Below are 16,588 nucleotides of genomic sequence, written 5' to 3' on the forward strand. Positions count from 1 at the left end.
GGGATTACATCGAATCTGTAGGGATTGCTTTGGGTAGTATGGGACCAGAGTCTTAATAATTAAGCTCTGCTATTTCTTTGTGATAAATGCCAGAGCTAAAATGGAACTTAAAAACTACTTAAAACTCTTCATTTTACATATTCAACTAAATTATTGCTGTTGATTATTTATCCTATCCTGGACCAAATGTAGTCATTCTAACATTTATCCCATCTACTTTACATTATTATTGAAATAAGACAGAATTTAAATAAAACTCCAAACTCTACTGGATATCTGTTAGTCTATCCAGATCCACCCTGCTTCCTGCCCCAGAAAGCTGACTTTTATGGGTTATATCAGTGGGCTCCCTGGCTTTTTGGATTCTAGTGAGGCACACTAGCAGAAGCATGAGGGAGGAGAGTAAAGCTAGGGTATATATTCTAAAAAGCTGTATAGTTATTTACTGCTGTTCAAATGACCCTAATTTAGTGGTATAAAATAACCATTTTATTAGGCTTACAAATTTTGTGGTTCAGAAATTCAGTCAGTATAGTAGGAATGGCTTGTCTCTACCCTACAGTATTTAGAGTCTTATCTGGACTCAAAAGCCGAAGGTGGATTCATAGCTGGGAGTTGGAATTAATCTCAAGACATGTTCACTCATGTGTCTAGTAGCTAATGTTAGTTATTGGCTGGGTCCTCAGCTGAATGCTCGGCCAAAATGTAGCCTCTTCATTGCTCTCTTCACCTGAGTGAGTTAGGGTTTCAACTCAGTATCGCAGCTGGATTCCAATAGTGGGTGTCCCCAAGAAAGCAGGTGGAAGTGCATGGCATTTTTATGTTCTAGCTTTGGGAGTTGCACAGTGCCAGTTCCGTTATTTGTCAAGACAATCCCAAAGCTCTGACCAGATTCAAAGAGAGGGAACATAGACCCCAACATTTGATGAGAGAAATGTCAAGGTCACATTATAAGAAGAGCATATAGAATGAAAGATATTTTGTGGTCATTTTTGGAAAAATACAGTGGGTCATAGATTAAGGTTTGAGGACTAAGTTTGTATATCTGAATATGGCTCAACTGGAAAGACATGCCTAGGAGGGAAAACATATTGTAGAAAATATGAAAATGTCAAAAAAGGAAAGTTATACAACTCTATGTCCAGAGATTAAAAAAATAAATAAGTACTTAAATACAGAATTCCTAAAATACCCCCAGTACTTCCTACAAAAATGTATGTTCTTGACCACATTGTGTGTATCCTCCGAAAGAAATTTTTCCCTCCCTGCTCTCTCTCTTTGGAAAAGGATATCATGAGGACAATATGCATGGGGAGATATTTTTTAGCCAGGAAAAAAATATTCAGCATTTCCCCTTTTATAACTCCAGTAATCTTGCTGTATTATGCAAAGTGGTTTCAGGAACGTAGGAAGGCAGGATATATTTTTTCTGGAGTAATACTAGAAAGGCAGTTAGTGCTGTTTCCATAAAGATTTTAAGAGGGTCTTTGCTAAATATGATAAGGCTAAAAACAAGGTTTCACAAATGTGTATAGCTTACTCAAGTCATGGAGTTGTAAAAGCAAAGAGACCTTAGAGTCTATTTGTAGCCCAAACCCATTATTTTACAGGCGTGGAAACTAGAGATGAGAGGTTAAGTGGCACACCTAAGGTCTATACTGCTTAGACTTCTACCATTTATGACCAATTTGAAATAGGTCCCAATTTAACCGCCCCCCCCCGCCACAGTTCTCAGAAGTATATATTTTTAATTAAACTTTTTATTTTGAGATAGTAGTAGATTCACACACAGCTGTAAGAATAATAGAGGTCTCGTGTTTTCCAGTTTTCCCCAATGTAACACTTGCAAAATGATAGTGCAATATCATAACCAGGAAAGTGACACTGATACAGTCAAGACAGAGAACACATCAATCACCACTAAAATCCCTTCTGTTGCCCTTTTATAGCCACACACACTTTCTACTACTTACTCCCTCCTTAACACCTTATAAACACTATTTTGTTTTCCATTTCTATAATTTTATCATTTCAAGAATGTTACATAAGTGGAATCATATAGTATGTATGGGATTGGCTTTTTTTCACTCAGCATAATTCTCTGGAGATCCATCCAGGTTGTCAAGTGCATCAATAATTTGTGTTTATTGTTGGGTAGTATTCCATGGAATGGATGTATCACTGTTTAACTATTCACCTGTTGAAAGAAACCTGGGTTGTTTCCAGTTTTGTGCTATTACAAATAAAGCTGTTATGAACATCATATTCAAGTTTTTTTGTGTGTAAACACAGTTTTCATTTATCTAGGATAAAATGCCCATAAATGCAATTGCTAGGTCATATGGTAGTTGCATATTTGTTTTTCAAAGAAACTGCCTAACTGTTTCCTAGAGTGGCTGGCTGTATCATTTTACATTCCCACCAGCAATGTATGAGTCATCCAGTCTCTCAATATTCCCATTAGCATTTGATGCCATCATTACTTTTTATTTTAGTCGTTCTGCTTTAATTGTTTGTAGTGCTATCTCCTTGTGGTTTTAATTTGCATTTCCCTAATGACTAATGATATTGCCCACCTTTTCATATGCTTATTTGCCATCTCTATCTCTTCTTTGGTAAAATGTGTAATAGTGTTTTTTTTAGCAGTTAATATGAACAAAGTCTATCTACCCACTCTCCCACTCATCCTGAGGGGTCTTGTTTGCCAAAGTTCCAGTCCTGAAATTCACAAAAGAAAGCTGATATTCACCAACTTGTCCAGCATGCTCCAGCTCTACTCCCCGATTCTATTAGCATCTTGAGAACCTCAAACACTTTTTATTTGGCCAGCAAAAACACTGGCCCTGGGACTAATCTATTTGGTTCTCTGTGTGACCCGCCTTCTCAACTTTGAGTGTCAGTTTAAAGGCTACTTCAGGAAGGTCTTCCCTGATTTCATTAAGTTGGTCTTCTTTTTCAGTCTTTCTTATAGCTCTGGCTTCCCTTTGATTGTGTTTACCTACAATTTTACTTATCTGTTTGCTTGCCACTCTCTTCACTGCCATCATGTTGTATAAGTTCCAATAGGCCAGGGACCTTGGGTCTTATCTCACTTGAAGCCCTAGCACCTGGGCTAACTGTCATGTATGTAATAAATCCTCAGATTTGGTGAATGAATACGTACATTTCAGTGTTACTTTATCCAGGTTTCAAATTACTACAGACTTTCCCCCCTTGAACACATTTTCTATCATTTTCCTTTTTTATTTATGTATTATCATTATTACCATCCTTAAGATTAAACTAAGATATACAATCTATTTTACCATGTGAAGCACTCAATAATATGAAGATTTAGTTTTGACTGAGTTGCATTCAGCCACTAAGCATACTAGATGAATATTAATGTAGAAAAATTTTTATTCAGTGTATTTGTTATCCAATGCATAATTCAATTTCATAAATTAAAAATATTTTATTATGATTGAGGTATATAGGAATATACACTAAAGTAGTGTTATAGGCTGAATTGTATCTCCCTAAAATTTATATATTGGAAGTCTTAACCCTCCAGTTCCTCAGAATGTGACTATACTTGGAGACGGGGTCATTAACAAGGTATTTAAGGATAAATCAGGTCATTATGGTGGGTCTTAATCCAATATGACTGGTGTTCTTATAAGAAGAGAAAATTTGGACACAGATACACATGGAGGAAAGACCACATGAAGACCCAGGGATACGACCATATATAAACCAAGGCGAGAAGCCTCAGAAGAAAGCAACCCTGCCAACTCCTTGATCATGGACTTCTAGCCTCTAAGACTATGAGAAAATAAAACTCTGTTATTTAAGCTACGCAGTCAGTGGTACTTTGTTATGGCAGTCCTAGCAAACTAATAATACAAACTAATAACAGCAACAATATGTGATGGAAGAATTATGGAAATTTACTATTTGATTCTCTGCATTTTCTAATTTTTAAAAAACTGCCTATAAATTTCATCACTAAAATTATTTTAATGCTACCCTCTGTGAGCTGATAGATGGAGATGGATTGAGATGAAACTAATGAGAAAATAATAAATAAAGAAGAAACAAGTTGGCTAATTAATCCTCTTGTCATTGAAGAATCTGAAAATAAAAATCAAATTCAAGTTGAAGTTGATTGAGCTTTTTAAAGTCTTGGTCAAAGGAAAGTATGCTAAATAGTTGGTCCTCTGAACAGACTGATCACAGGCAGAACGGCCTGTATCTCTTACCTGGCAGTAGATCTTTCATGTGCTCCATGGCACAGTGCTCAAGGGACTATGCCTCTAAACCCTTGATTGGAGACTCACAGGACAAATGAACTACATTCATTCCTATGTAGTTACTTGGAAACAAATTCCAGACCAGGGCTGCCCCAGGCCAAGAGGAATGATGGACAGTTGCTCTGGAAGTTAACCAGGCAGTAGAGTTTGTGGGCCTGACACATTCAACCTCTCACCTCGTCAGCAGGGTCAATTTGTTCATACATCTTCTTCTTTTACTCCCACGAATAAGTGTAACAGGCCAAGAGATGATTAGATAAGGTCTGTTGGACCTAAGGACCTTCATTGACTGGGCCAATCCTTATTTCACAAGGGAGACAACTAGGTCCCCAAAATGCTCAGAGTACTGTGTATGTACAAATGTACATGCAGAATATTTATAGCAGTCACCTCAATCTGAAGTTAGAGATAAAGAATCCTCGGAGATGTACCAAGCCTCAAATTTCTCATGCTATGAACAGCACTTTGGATTCCCTCGATAGGCCTTGTCTAATATCTCAGAAGGAAATACATTTAAGGGATGTTCCAAAATTAATTGCTTATCTTACAACGTTGTACTAGAAGTTAAAATCCTATCAGTACTACATCTGGAACTTATAAAGAGATTGATTAACATGTGGAGAAATTTGTGCCATACATGAAAATTAACTCAATCTCACCAGTAAATATTGTTCAATAATTATTCTTTTGATAAATTATTTCCTCTCTTCAGGATGCACAGATACAGGTACTTGTTTTACAATACTTTGGAATTGATAAAATAGGGAACTGATTCATTTGAGATCCAGACCTAAAGGATTAAATATGTACTGAACTATATTATAGTTCTACCACATGTACTGTCTCAGACATTAACTAAACTTGGGAGTCAAATATATAGTGAGAGAAGGAGATTTGATTTTGTTGGTGAAAATACAATGCAACATACAGACTATGTGTTATTAAAATGTATACTTGAAACCTATATAATTTTATTAACCAATGTCACCCCAATAAATTTTATTTTAAAAAAAGAAAAAGAAAATTGAATAGGTCGGTCCTTGCCCTTTAGGAGAGTTCAGTATGGTGGAAGAATCAGACACAGGAGACTCTGAGTTGAACAAGGAGTCTCAAGGCTGTGATCAGAAAATGTTATTTTGTTCTCCCCAGCTAGCTGCTCTGACTCACTCTGTAGAACAAATTCTTCCTTGCCCCTTAGAAGAAATCTAAAACAAGTCTCAGGACTTTTCTGGTACATCCCAAATAATAAAGTCTTGTGGTCAGTTTTCGAGAAAAAAAGTTTGTTTCAGTAATTTATACCCCATCAAAACTCCAAATTTCATTTAAAGATTATCCTCCTTCTCCAGAGGCCTAGAGAGCTTCTCCCTCTCCCTCCAGGAGGTCCTGCTCCTCCTTTCCCACACACCAGGCTGCCTTTAGCTTCTGTAAGGCTGGAGCCAAAGGTGAATCGGGCTTGGCTGCCATTCAGGTAATCTTACATTGGTTTCCTCAGGCCAGGGCAGATGTTTGGTGACAGCGTCCCCTGTGAGTTGTTTGGGGGCCCCCACTGGGAACTGCAAGGGAACCTCCTCTGACCTGAGTGATGCATTTTCTTCCAGATGACTGCTTACATCTTGTCCCTCAAATGCTGGCAACTGAATGGTCTCTCTCTTAGTTGGAATAATCCTCGCCCCACCCTCAGCCGGGAGTCCTTTGGGGGATAATTTGAAATAGCCTTAGGCTGACTCTCTCCTTCACTGACTGACAAGGAACACTGAGCTGTCTGTCAAGGGAAATTTAGCTGGCTCCCAATGCAGCCTTGTCAATCTCTCTTTGTTCTGCTGCATCTGGCTAATTACCACAGCTTCTTGCCTTTAGGTCCTTCAGGAATGCTTCACTCTGTCCCCCAATCTATAAGAAACATAGATCAAACTCGCCTAGTTCATGGAAGCCCTGATCACTAAGTGTGAAGAAACTCTTCCATGATGTAGAAAAGGCCTACAGCACACTAATAACTCTCTCTAAAGAAACCTTTTCTAAGTTCCAATTTCTTGACCAAATTCTTAATTCTCACTTTTATGGCCTGGATATGTCCAGGGGAAAAAAACTTGTTTCTTTTTTATTTTTTTAGTTTTACTTTTTAGTTTTTTAATTACAGTTGACATACATCATATTAGTTTCAAGTGTGCAACATAGCGATTAGACATTTATATACCTTATGAAGTGATTACCCCAATAAGTCTAGTACCCACCTGACGCCATTCTCACTTTTATGTTACTATGGTACTGACTATATTCCCTATACTGTCCTTTACATCCCATGACTATTTTGATAATTGATAATTTGTACTTCTTAATCCCTTCATCTTTTCACCCAGCCCCTCGACTCCCCTGCTATATGGCAACCATCAATTTGTTCTCCGTATCTATGAGTTTGTTTGTTTTATTATTTTTGTTTGTTTTTTTTTAGGTTGTACACATAAGTGAAATTATATGGTATTTGTCTTTCACTGTCTAACTTATTTCACTTAGCTAATACCCTCTAGAACCCTCCATGTTGTATAAACAGCAAGATTTCATTTTTATGACTGAGTAAAATTCCATTATATATATGTACCATATTTGTTTTATCCATTCATCTTTCTTTGGGATACTTGGGTTGCTTTCATATCTTGGCTATTGTAAATAATGCTTCAATGAACATAAGAGTGCATATATCTTTTCAAATTAGTGTTTTAGATTTCTTTGAATAAATACCCAAAAGTGAGATTGCTAGGTCATATGGTAGTTCTATTTTTAATGTTTTGAGGCACTCTCATACTGTTTCCTATAGTGGCTGCACCAATTTATAATTCCAGCAATGGTACACGAAGGTTCCCTTTTCTCCACATCCTCACCAATATTTGTTGTTTGTTGATTTAATGATGATAGCCATTCTGACAGGCGTGAGGTGATATCTCATTGTGGTATTGATTTGGATTTCTCTGCTGATTAATGATGTTGAGCATCCTTTCATACATCTATTGGTCATCTGTGTGTCCTCTATGGAGAAATATCTAGTCAGGTCCTCTGTCCATTTTTTAATTGGATTGTTTGGGGGATTTCAGTGTTAAGTTGTATGAGTTTCTTATACATTTTGGATATTAACCCCTTAATGGATGTATCATTAGCAAATAACCTCTCTTATTCAGTAGGTTGTTTTTTCATTTTGTTGATGGTTTCCTTTGCTGTGCAAAGACTCTTTAATTTGTCGTAATCCCATTTGTTAATTTTTTTTCTTTTGTGTCCTTTGCCTGAGGAGACATAGCCAAAAAAATATTACTAAGAGTGATGTCAAAGAGTTTACTGCCTGTGTTTTCTGCTAGGATTTTTATGGTTTCAGGTATTACATTTAATTCTTTAATCCATGTATTCTTGTGTATGATGTAAGAAAGTGATCCATTTTCATTCTTTTGCATGTAACTGTTCAGTTTTCCCAGCACCGTTTATTGAAGAGACTATCTTTACCTCACTGTATATTCTTGCCTCCTTTGTCATAGAGTAATTGACTATATAGCCATGGGTTTCTAACCAACTCCTTTGCAAATTCTGCATAGGCATAGAGCACCTTGCTTTGGATTACAAAATTGGTTGCTTTTTGGCCCTCAGCTAAAACTAAGACAGAATCCCATCTTGTAATGCTAGCATATATATCATTAATGTAATAAGTGAATGCTAGGATAGAAACATACAAAAGCTTCTGCGGCAAATAATACTAGTCCATACTAAGGAAGGGAGGTGTTAGTATGCTTCTCATAAAGTTAAGGAACTCTCCTGAGCTTAGTTCCAAGAGATAAGACTCCAGCAAGTGGAAAGAGAACATTCCAGATTAGTTTGTTTTCAACAGCAGGGTCCTTTTGGATCACTTCAGGCTGTTTGCTACAATATCTACTATTACTATAAAACTCTGTATTTTTACCATACAGAACACCAACATTTAATACTATAAAATATTCTTGCCAAGAAATGTCGAACCTGAATCTAGAGTCTCTAGTGCAAGCTTTTATTTATAGGAAGTACAGGGATAGAGGAACAAGTTAAATGACATGAACACAAGGAAGCAAACTAATGAATCCAGAATGGGGAACATTCTGCGGAACTGACTCACTTTCTGCAACACGGCAATAACAGGAAAAAGCTGGGAAAGGGGACAACTCTACATGTAAAAGACACAACAATGAAATGTGATATGTGGATTTTGTACATGATGCCAAAGAATTGTTAATGATTTTATTAGGTATAATCTGGTATTGCGGTAAAGTAAGAACACATTCTTTCTTTCTAAGAGCTGCATAGTGAAGTATACAAGGGTGAAATGACACAATGTCTGTAATTTGAAATAATTTACCAAAGAAAAAGACAAAAGTGATGGTTCAGCTAATAAGGAAAATCTTGATAATTGTTAAATCTGGGTGATGGATAAATGTGATCCCTTATTTTCTCTAATTTTATTAATGTTTAAAAAGTTTTATAATAATTTTTTCCAAAATTTGTTGTGATTCCTTAGTTAGTGTGATGCTTTCCTCTTCATGATGCCTCTGTGGTGCCTCCAAATTCTCTGTGCTCAGATAGGTAGGAGAAATAGAATTTTGAAATTCATATACTCACTTCCACTGACATCCCATTAGTAAAAATTTGTCTTAGGGCTTCATCTAGATACAAAGTAGTCCACTTCCAGCCTCTACACTATGAAAGTGGAGCTAAGCTCTTCAGTGAGTGGCTCACTATCTCTGCTACATGCAAGACAGGGATTCTGGTTTAGCAGGCAGAGTGGGCCTCAACAATCTGCTTCTCAACAAGTCCTGCAGGTAACTGAAAACAGGGCATGACAGATATTTTCATCTACTCTACCAAGCCGCAGTCCACCTTTCCCCACCCTTTGTGCTAAGGGGCTGACCACCCTGGACTTCATCAAGGAGCTTTCTTGCCCTATGGCTTCCAGTGGGGTTCAGCCAAAGGCAAATACTAGCAGAAATCAGAAGGAAGAGGGGAATTGAAGGGAGGAGACTGCGTTCCCAATTCTCTCTGTGAAATTGCCATCCTGGAGTTTCTCTTCTGTCCTTGAAGAGTCACAGCTCATTCAACTGACTCTCTTCATAAGATTAATCAGGAGGCTTTGCAGTAAGGTGAGAAATGAACATTTCAACTAAAAGACAGTAAATAGTGAGACCAGAGAAGAAGAAAATCCAGGTCCTACTGTAGGAATGATCTTACTAGAGCTGCACTTATGGACTCTTTCTGTCTCCAGATTCTGATAAAGGTTCCCTCCCTTCACCCCTTCCAGCCTAGGGCGAGGACCAGTGCCCTACCAGAATACTACTTTATCCATGTGGCTTCTCTATACCTCTTACACCCTAATAAATAGTGCTTTTATTCAATTCTTCTCAAATTCCCATCTGTTTGCTAGGACCTTGGCTGATACACAAGGAGAACATAGACAACACTGAGGAACAAGGCAACAAGTCAAGGTAAGCTGTGCCAGAGCTCCTAGGGAACCTGAATGGCACATTTGCACTACAAGATACTTAAAGCAGCTGGAGCAAATATGAGGAGTGAGAGGTGAGGTGAGAATGATGAAGTTGGTAGGATCTACACCATGTACGGTCTTCCTCCCATGCTAGATGAATCTTACAGCAGCAGTAAGATTAATCAGGAGGCTTTGCAGTAAGGTGAGAAATGAACATTTCAACTAAAAGACAGTAAATAGTGAGACCAGAGAAGAAGAAAATCCAGGTCCTACTGTTGGAATGATCTTACTAGAGCTGCACTTATGGACCAATAAATCCACAAACATAGTGGAAAAAATGCCCCTGGAGAGAAAAACAGAGGAGGTAGCTAAAAGAAGATCCTGATTTTAGGGAAAAATACAAAAAGAAAAACACTATCAGGACCATAACATCCCTTATGCCATGTATCTAACCTCTCCACTAATTCCTTTGCCACTAAAAAGTTTTGCTCAAATTTTGTAGGTTGTTTTTCTTGCTCTTGGAAAGAAGATTACCCTTAATAGGATCATTTGTTATAGCAAAGAAATGGAATTTTTTGTACAGTTAGCTTTGCTAGGTTACATTTTTATGTTAAGTGAGAAATATCCAAAACTGAAAAGAGTTAAAACTGTAATGAAAAATACATTTTGCTAAACAGTATTAATGATTTAATGTTGCAGAGGCCCAATGCTATAGAGACCTCTCACAAAGTATTCCTAAAGACACCTAGTATGTTTGCAGAATTGGAAAGAATTCAAGACACAAATTTTATATCTTTCTTTCTCTCATTCTCTGCCCGGGAACTGACGTTATTACCTCAAGATAAAAGAACTTTATATTGTTACACATTTGCATAATTATTTTCTACCGGTTTAGGATGTTTTTTATCCTTTCCTTCTTCTTTCTGCCTAGAGTATCATGATTTTTAAAAACAGAATTCAAGGAGCTGATATGTGAATTTCTGGTAACATTTTATCTTCAATTTTGGCCCTAATCATAGGACATTAGAATATATTCTAGCTTTCTTCATTAATGCAGTATTAGTTGTTTTATGATAGGAGAAGCAAAAGTCTGTTTGCCATAATTTTCTATGACTCCAAACACTAATGTTCTTCTCTCCTTCGCTCTTCTTTGTAATTTTGGTACTAAACTGGGGAGAAGGGTCATGGTACCAGTATCATCTTCCACTCGAATAATGCTACGTATATTTCAATACATGCTACACTTCTCATTTGAAAGTATCTTCCAAATCTTCAATTTGGCCATGGCATGTAGCCAAATGGAATATGCTTTTAAAATTCAGGCCATGTTCTAAGTTGGAACTTAAATAGGATTAGAATAAAAATTCAAATTATGTACCAGGTTCTCCAACTGCTACTGGACATGTCAGTCAGCACCTGCTCTACTTATGGCCCACAGTAAATGGGCAGCTCTAGGTGATCATGTTTAGTATCACATGACCAGTTGACTGGACATAGATGGACACCCAATGAAAGAGCCACCTATCCAAGGCCTATGTATTGATACTTCTCATTCTTCCATGTCAGGCAATGTTATCAGTCAGGTTCTCTCTCAGGAATTTGAACTAGGAATGACTTGCAAGAGAAAGGGATAAATAGAGGTGGCAGCAGCTGAAAGACCATGAGGTGGGGTTTACTGTGTTATCAATATTACAAATTTATCACCTGAGATACTTATAGTAGTCAGAAGAGCCAAAGCAAATTACCATCCTTAAAAGTAAAAGGCATTAGCAAGTGGCTTCTGCAAATTATTCCAACTACTCCCACTCCCTACAAAAATCACAAAGTGAAGTTAGCTGGAGTCAGTCACTTTATGTCACCTTGCCTGACCAATTGCCACCCAAAAGTGCCCTATAATTCTAGGACTCTTTGTATTATATATTCATCCTACCTTTGGAATACATTTTTAAATATGTGTATAAAACCACATTTAAATATTTAAATAGAAAATCCATGACAATATACATAATTACTAATCATCACTCCTGGTCAATTCAAGAGATTTACTGTTATCAGAGCAGTCCCATAATTTCAGACAAAAGCAAAGAAACGGATATTCTATGTCCATGAATTGGAAGAATCAACATAGTTAAAATGGCCATATTACCCAAAGCAACATATAGATTTAATGCAATCCCCATCAAAATCACAATGGCATTTTTTTAAAGAAATAGAACAAAAATATCATCAGATTTGTATGGAATCACAAAAGACCCTGAATAGCCAAAGCAATCTTGAGAAAAAAAGAACAAGGCCAGAGGTATCACACTGTCTGACTTCAAATTATATTTCAAAGTAACAATAATCAAAACAGTATGGTATTGGCAGAAAAACAGACATACAGACCAATGGAACAAAATTGAGAGCCCAGAAATAAACCCACATGTGTACGGGCAAATAATTTCCAACAAAGGAGCCAAACACATACAATGGAAAAAAGAAAGCCTCTTCAATAAATCATGCTGAAAAATTAGAAAGCCATGTACAAAAGAATGAAACTAGACTATTGTCACTATACACCAAAATTAACTTAAAATGAATCAAAGACCTAAGTATAAGACAATGAAACAATACATTGCATAGAAAAAAAACATAGGTACTAAACTCATGGACCTTGGTTTTAGAGACAATTTTATGAATTTGAAATCGAAGTCAAGGGAAGTAAAAGCGAAAATAAATGAATGGGACTATATCAAACTAAAAACTTCTACACAGCAGAAGAAACCATCAACAATATAAAGAGGCAACCAGCTGAATAGGAAAAGATATTTGCAAACGATGCTTCTGATAAGAGGCTAATATCTAAAATATATAAAGAACTCATACAACTCAACAACAAAACAAACAATCTAATTAAAAAATGGACAGAGGACCTGAACAGATACTTCTCCCAAGAAGACATATGAACAGCCTAAAGATATATGAAAAGATGTTCAACTTCACCAGCTATTAGGGAAATGCAAATCAAAACAATGAGATACCACCTCACTACTGTAAGAATAGCTATAATCAACAGGACAAGTAATAACAAGTGTAGAGGTTATGAGGGAAAAGGAACGCTCATATACTGCTGGTGGGAATGTAAATTTGTACATATATGGAAAATAGCATGGAGGTTCCTCAAAAAATTAAGAATAGAATTACCATATGACTCAGCAATCCCTCTTCTGGGTATCTACCCCAAATTTTTGAAAACATTTATTCATAAAGATATATGCACCTCAATGTTCATTGCAGCATTATTTACAGTGGCCAAGACATGGAAGCAACCAAAATGCCCTTCAATAGATGATTGGATAAAGAAGATGTGGTACATGTATACAATGGAACATTACTCAGATATAAGAAAAGATGAAATACTACCATTTGCGACAACTTGGATGGATCCTGAGATAATCATGTTAAGTGAAATAAGTCAGAAAAAGTTGAGAACCATGTGACTTCATATGTGGGATATAAACTAAACGCAACGAATGAACAAGACAAACAGATAAAAACACATAGACACGGACAACAGTTTAGTGGTTACCAGAGGGACAGGGTTAGGGAGGTAGATAAGGGTAAAAGGAGTCAAATATATGGTGACAGAAGATTTGACTTTGGATGGTGAACATATGATGCAATATACAGATCATGTATTATTGAATTATATACTTGAAACCTATATAATTTTGTTAACCAATGTCACCCCAATAAATTTAATTTAAAAAATATATATTTACTAGACTTACCTTACGATTTGGGGAAGAAATGAAGAAATTTAAATGAAGATTTATACAACAGACTCTTCATTTAAACCTTAAAAAAATAACTTTATACGCACACACAAGGAAAGAAACAGCACTTGAGGTTATTTGTGAAAAAAAAATGCAAATGCTAATTAACTTAGATACTCTTCTGTTGGAAGCCTAGATCATGGACCACTGTGCTTTTTAGGTACCCTGAGAAACAGACTCCAGGATCGATTTTAATATCCAGAATGTTTATTAAGAAACATCCTAGGTATTCAAAAGTAAGAGAGAGGGAGAGGTCTAGCTGTGATACAGGGTCAATGATAGCCTTAGCTAACCTCACAGAGAAGCTTTGGAGGTAGATGGGCCTAGATGGCCAGGCCTGTTATATTCCCTCATAGATCAGTCATTGGATGTGAGCTATGCTGAGAACATTACCTTACGCTAGCTAGCTCCCTGCACCTGAGATAATCACTAAAGGTCCTGATGACTGAAGTCTGTTTTGTAGGGTGACAAACCATCCCATATTTCCCAGTACTGTCATGATTTTAGCATTGAAAAATACCAGATAAAAAGAATGGTTGGTCACCTTACTGTTTGCCAACAGCACTTAAGTAGTTGAGGCAACAGATCTTTCATTGAACAGGTGTGTATCCATCACAACACCTTTGCCAGTTCACTAGGATTCTGAGGATCTCATGCTGGAGTCCATCCAGTACTACCAGAGCTGGACAGGTGTTAAAAGCTCCAGGTGTTAAAGGTAATTGCTATGTTTGGATGATCATACCAACAAGACTTGCTTAGAACCAAGGAATGACTATAGTATATTCTATCATGTAAAGAATGGTGGTCACGTAAATTCAAATCATTTTGGAAAGGAGTCGCTGAACCAAGGAGATAACATAATACCGAAGTTGGGCACTCTGTCAAGTTTCTATGCATGTACCTTTTTTCGTGAAGTCTTCTCTACAGTATATTTCATATTCTCTCCTGGGCACATGATATGTCTCTTAGACCAGGCAGCCTGAGAAATAGCAAATATGCCCAGAAACAATTATTCTATGTCAAAGTCTAGAAGAAACAGCTTATCTCAATGTCAAGAGAGGATAATTTCTAATTAAAATTTGCCATATACCATAACAGGATTGATTATTATTTCAGTAACTAGTGGTTACTGAAAAAAAAAAAAAATTTTGTAGAGGTTATAATAATGACCAGGTATACAGGTTGACAAAAGAACATGAAACAAACACTAAAGAAACCATTTGATTGATTAAAATGGTGAGGTGACAGCTTTGGCCATGGAGGTGGAAACACAGAATAGCTCTTGACTCCCCTTGCCCTCTAACCTCTATCCTCCTCATACCTCAGCCCGAGAAGGCTCCTTTTATTCACTATATCTTCCTGGCTGTCTGCAGCAGCCATATCTGAAAGAAAAATACTCATTAGTAAATAGCTAAATGGCATTTAATGCAGAATTTAAAATAAAAGTAATGCACCTCCATGTAAACTAGCAAACCCAGATGCTCAAAGCAAACACTTCATCAGTGGTACCTTAGAATCAAGCTTAATAGGTTACCAATAAATTAAACACTCATAGCTGCAAGAGGAAAACATTGTTAACATTCCTATTAATGGGTTTTTGGAAAATGACAACTTAAAGATACTTCATATTATCAGTCTTGGGAACAGTGTGCAAAGAGAGAATAGCCACATTTGTCTTCTCAATCTTAAGATGGTAGATATCCAAGTAATTTCCTGTTGATATATTGTGAGTGTAACTCAAAACCATACATCCATAAGGCCGAATCTACTTTCATTAGGTTGACGTGTTTTTTGTTTGGTTTTGGCCATAGCCTTCCTTTTTCAAAACTGTGGCTTAAATATCAACTTAAACCCTTTTAAGCAAATGTTACCCTACTGCTTATTCTAATTATATAAATAACTCATGATAATCACTTCAGTTAAAAATTAGACTTCCAATAAGTTGGATCATTTTTGGAGATGGAAAATAAGTTGTAATTCAATGAATTTGGGAAGCAATCTTGCTTTTCAAAAGAAAGCTAAGCTCTGATATACAATTATACACTGAGAAAAAATACAGAATTGAAAATATAAATTTGCATTTGATTAGATTATGAAAATACTTGAAAGACGATTAAAACCCTATTTTTTTTCCTGTTTATGATTTAGGGGTTCTCTAGCTATAAAGGTTGTCAAAAATTCTTTTACTCTCTCTCCGCTATTTCCCACACAGTTCAAATGTCATGAGAATCTTGTTGCAATTGGCAGTTTATCTTCACCCATTCATATTTTGATATGTGTGGGATATCTTGCCACCGACTGTTGGTCTAGAAGTTATCTGAGGCATTTTTTTTTTCCTGGGCAACTCCAATGACTATTTGGATAGATGATCAGACACATGGAATTCACAATGTCAGGACCTCTCTAAGTCTCTTGATCCTCAGCTCTATCCAACTCCAGGGGTCTACAACAATGACAAAACCAAATAAACATGTAAAAATGCCTTGTGACTGAAATCTTTTTAAATAATTTTTTAGTTTTCAATTATGGTTGACATACAATATTGTATTTAGTTTCAGGTATATAACATTGTGATTAGACATTTATATAACTTATGAAGTGATCACCCAGATAAATCTAGTAACCATATGACACCATACATAGTTATTACAATATTATTATCTATATTCCTTATGTTATACTTTATATTCCCATAACTACTTTGTAACTACCAATTTGTATTTCTTAACCCCTTCTCTTTTTTCACCCATCCCTGCAACCATCAAAATGTTCTCTGTATCTATGAGTTTGTTTCTGTTTTATTTTTTTGTTGTTGTTCTTTAGATTTCACATATAAGTGAAATAATATGGCATTTGTCTTTCTCTGTCTGACTTACTTAATTCAGCACAATATCCTCTAAGTCCATCCATGTTGTTGCAAATGGCGAGATTTCATTCTTTTTTATGGACTGAGTAATATTCCATTGTATATATCGCACCACCTCTTCTTTATCTTT

This window comes from Pteropus alecto, unplaced genomic scaffold (assembly GCF_000325575.1).
Source record: "Pteropus alecto unplaced genomic scaffold, ASM32557v1 scaffold161, whole genome shotgun sequence".
NCBI lineage: Eukaryota > Metazoa > Chordata > Mammalia > Chiroptera > Pteropodidae > Pteropus > Pteropus alecto.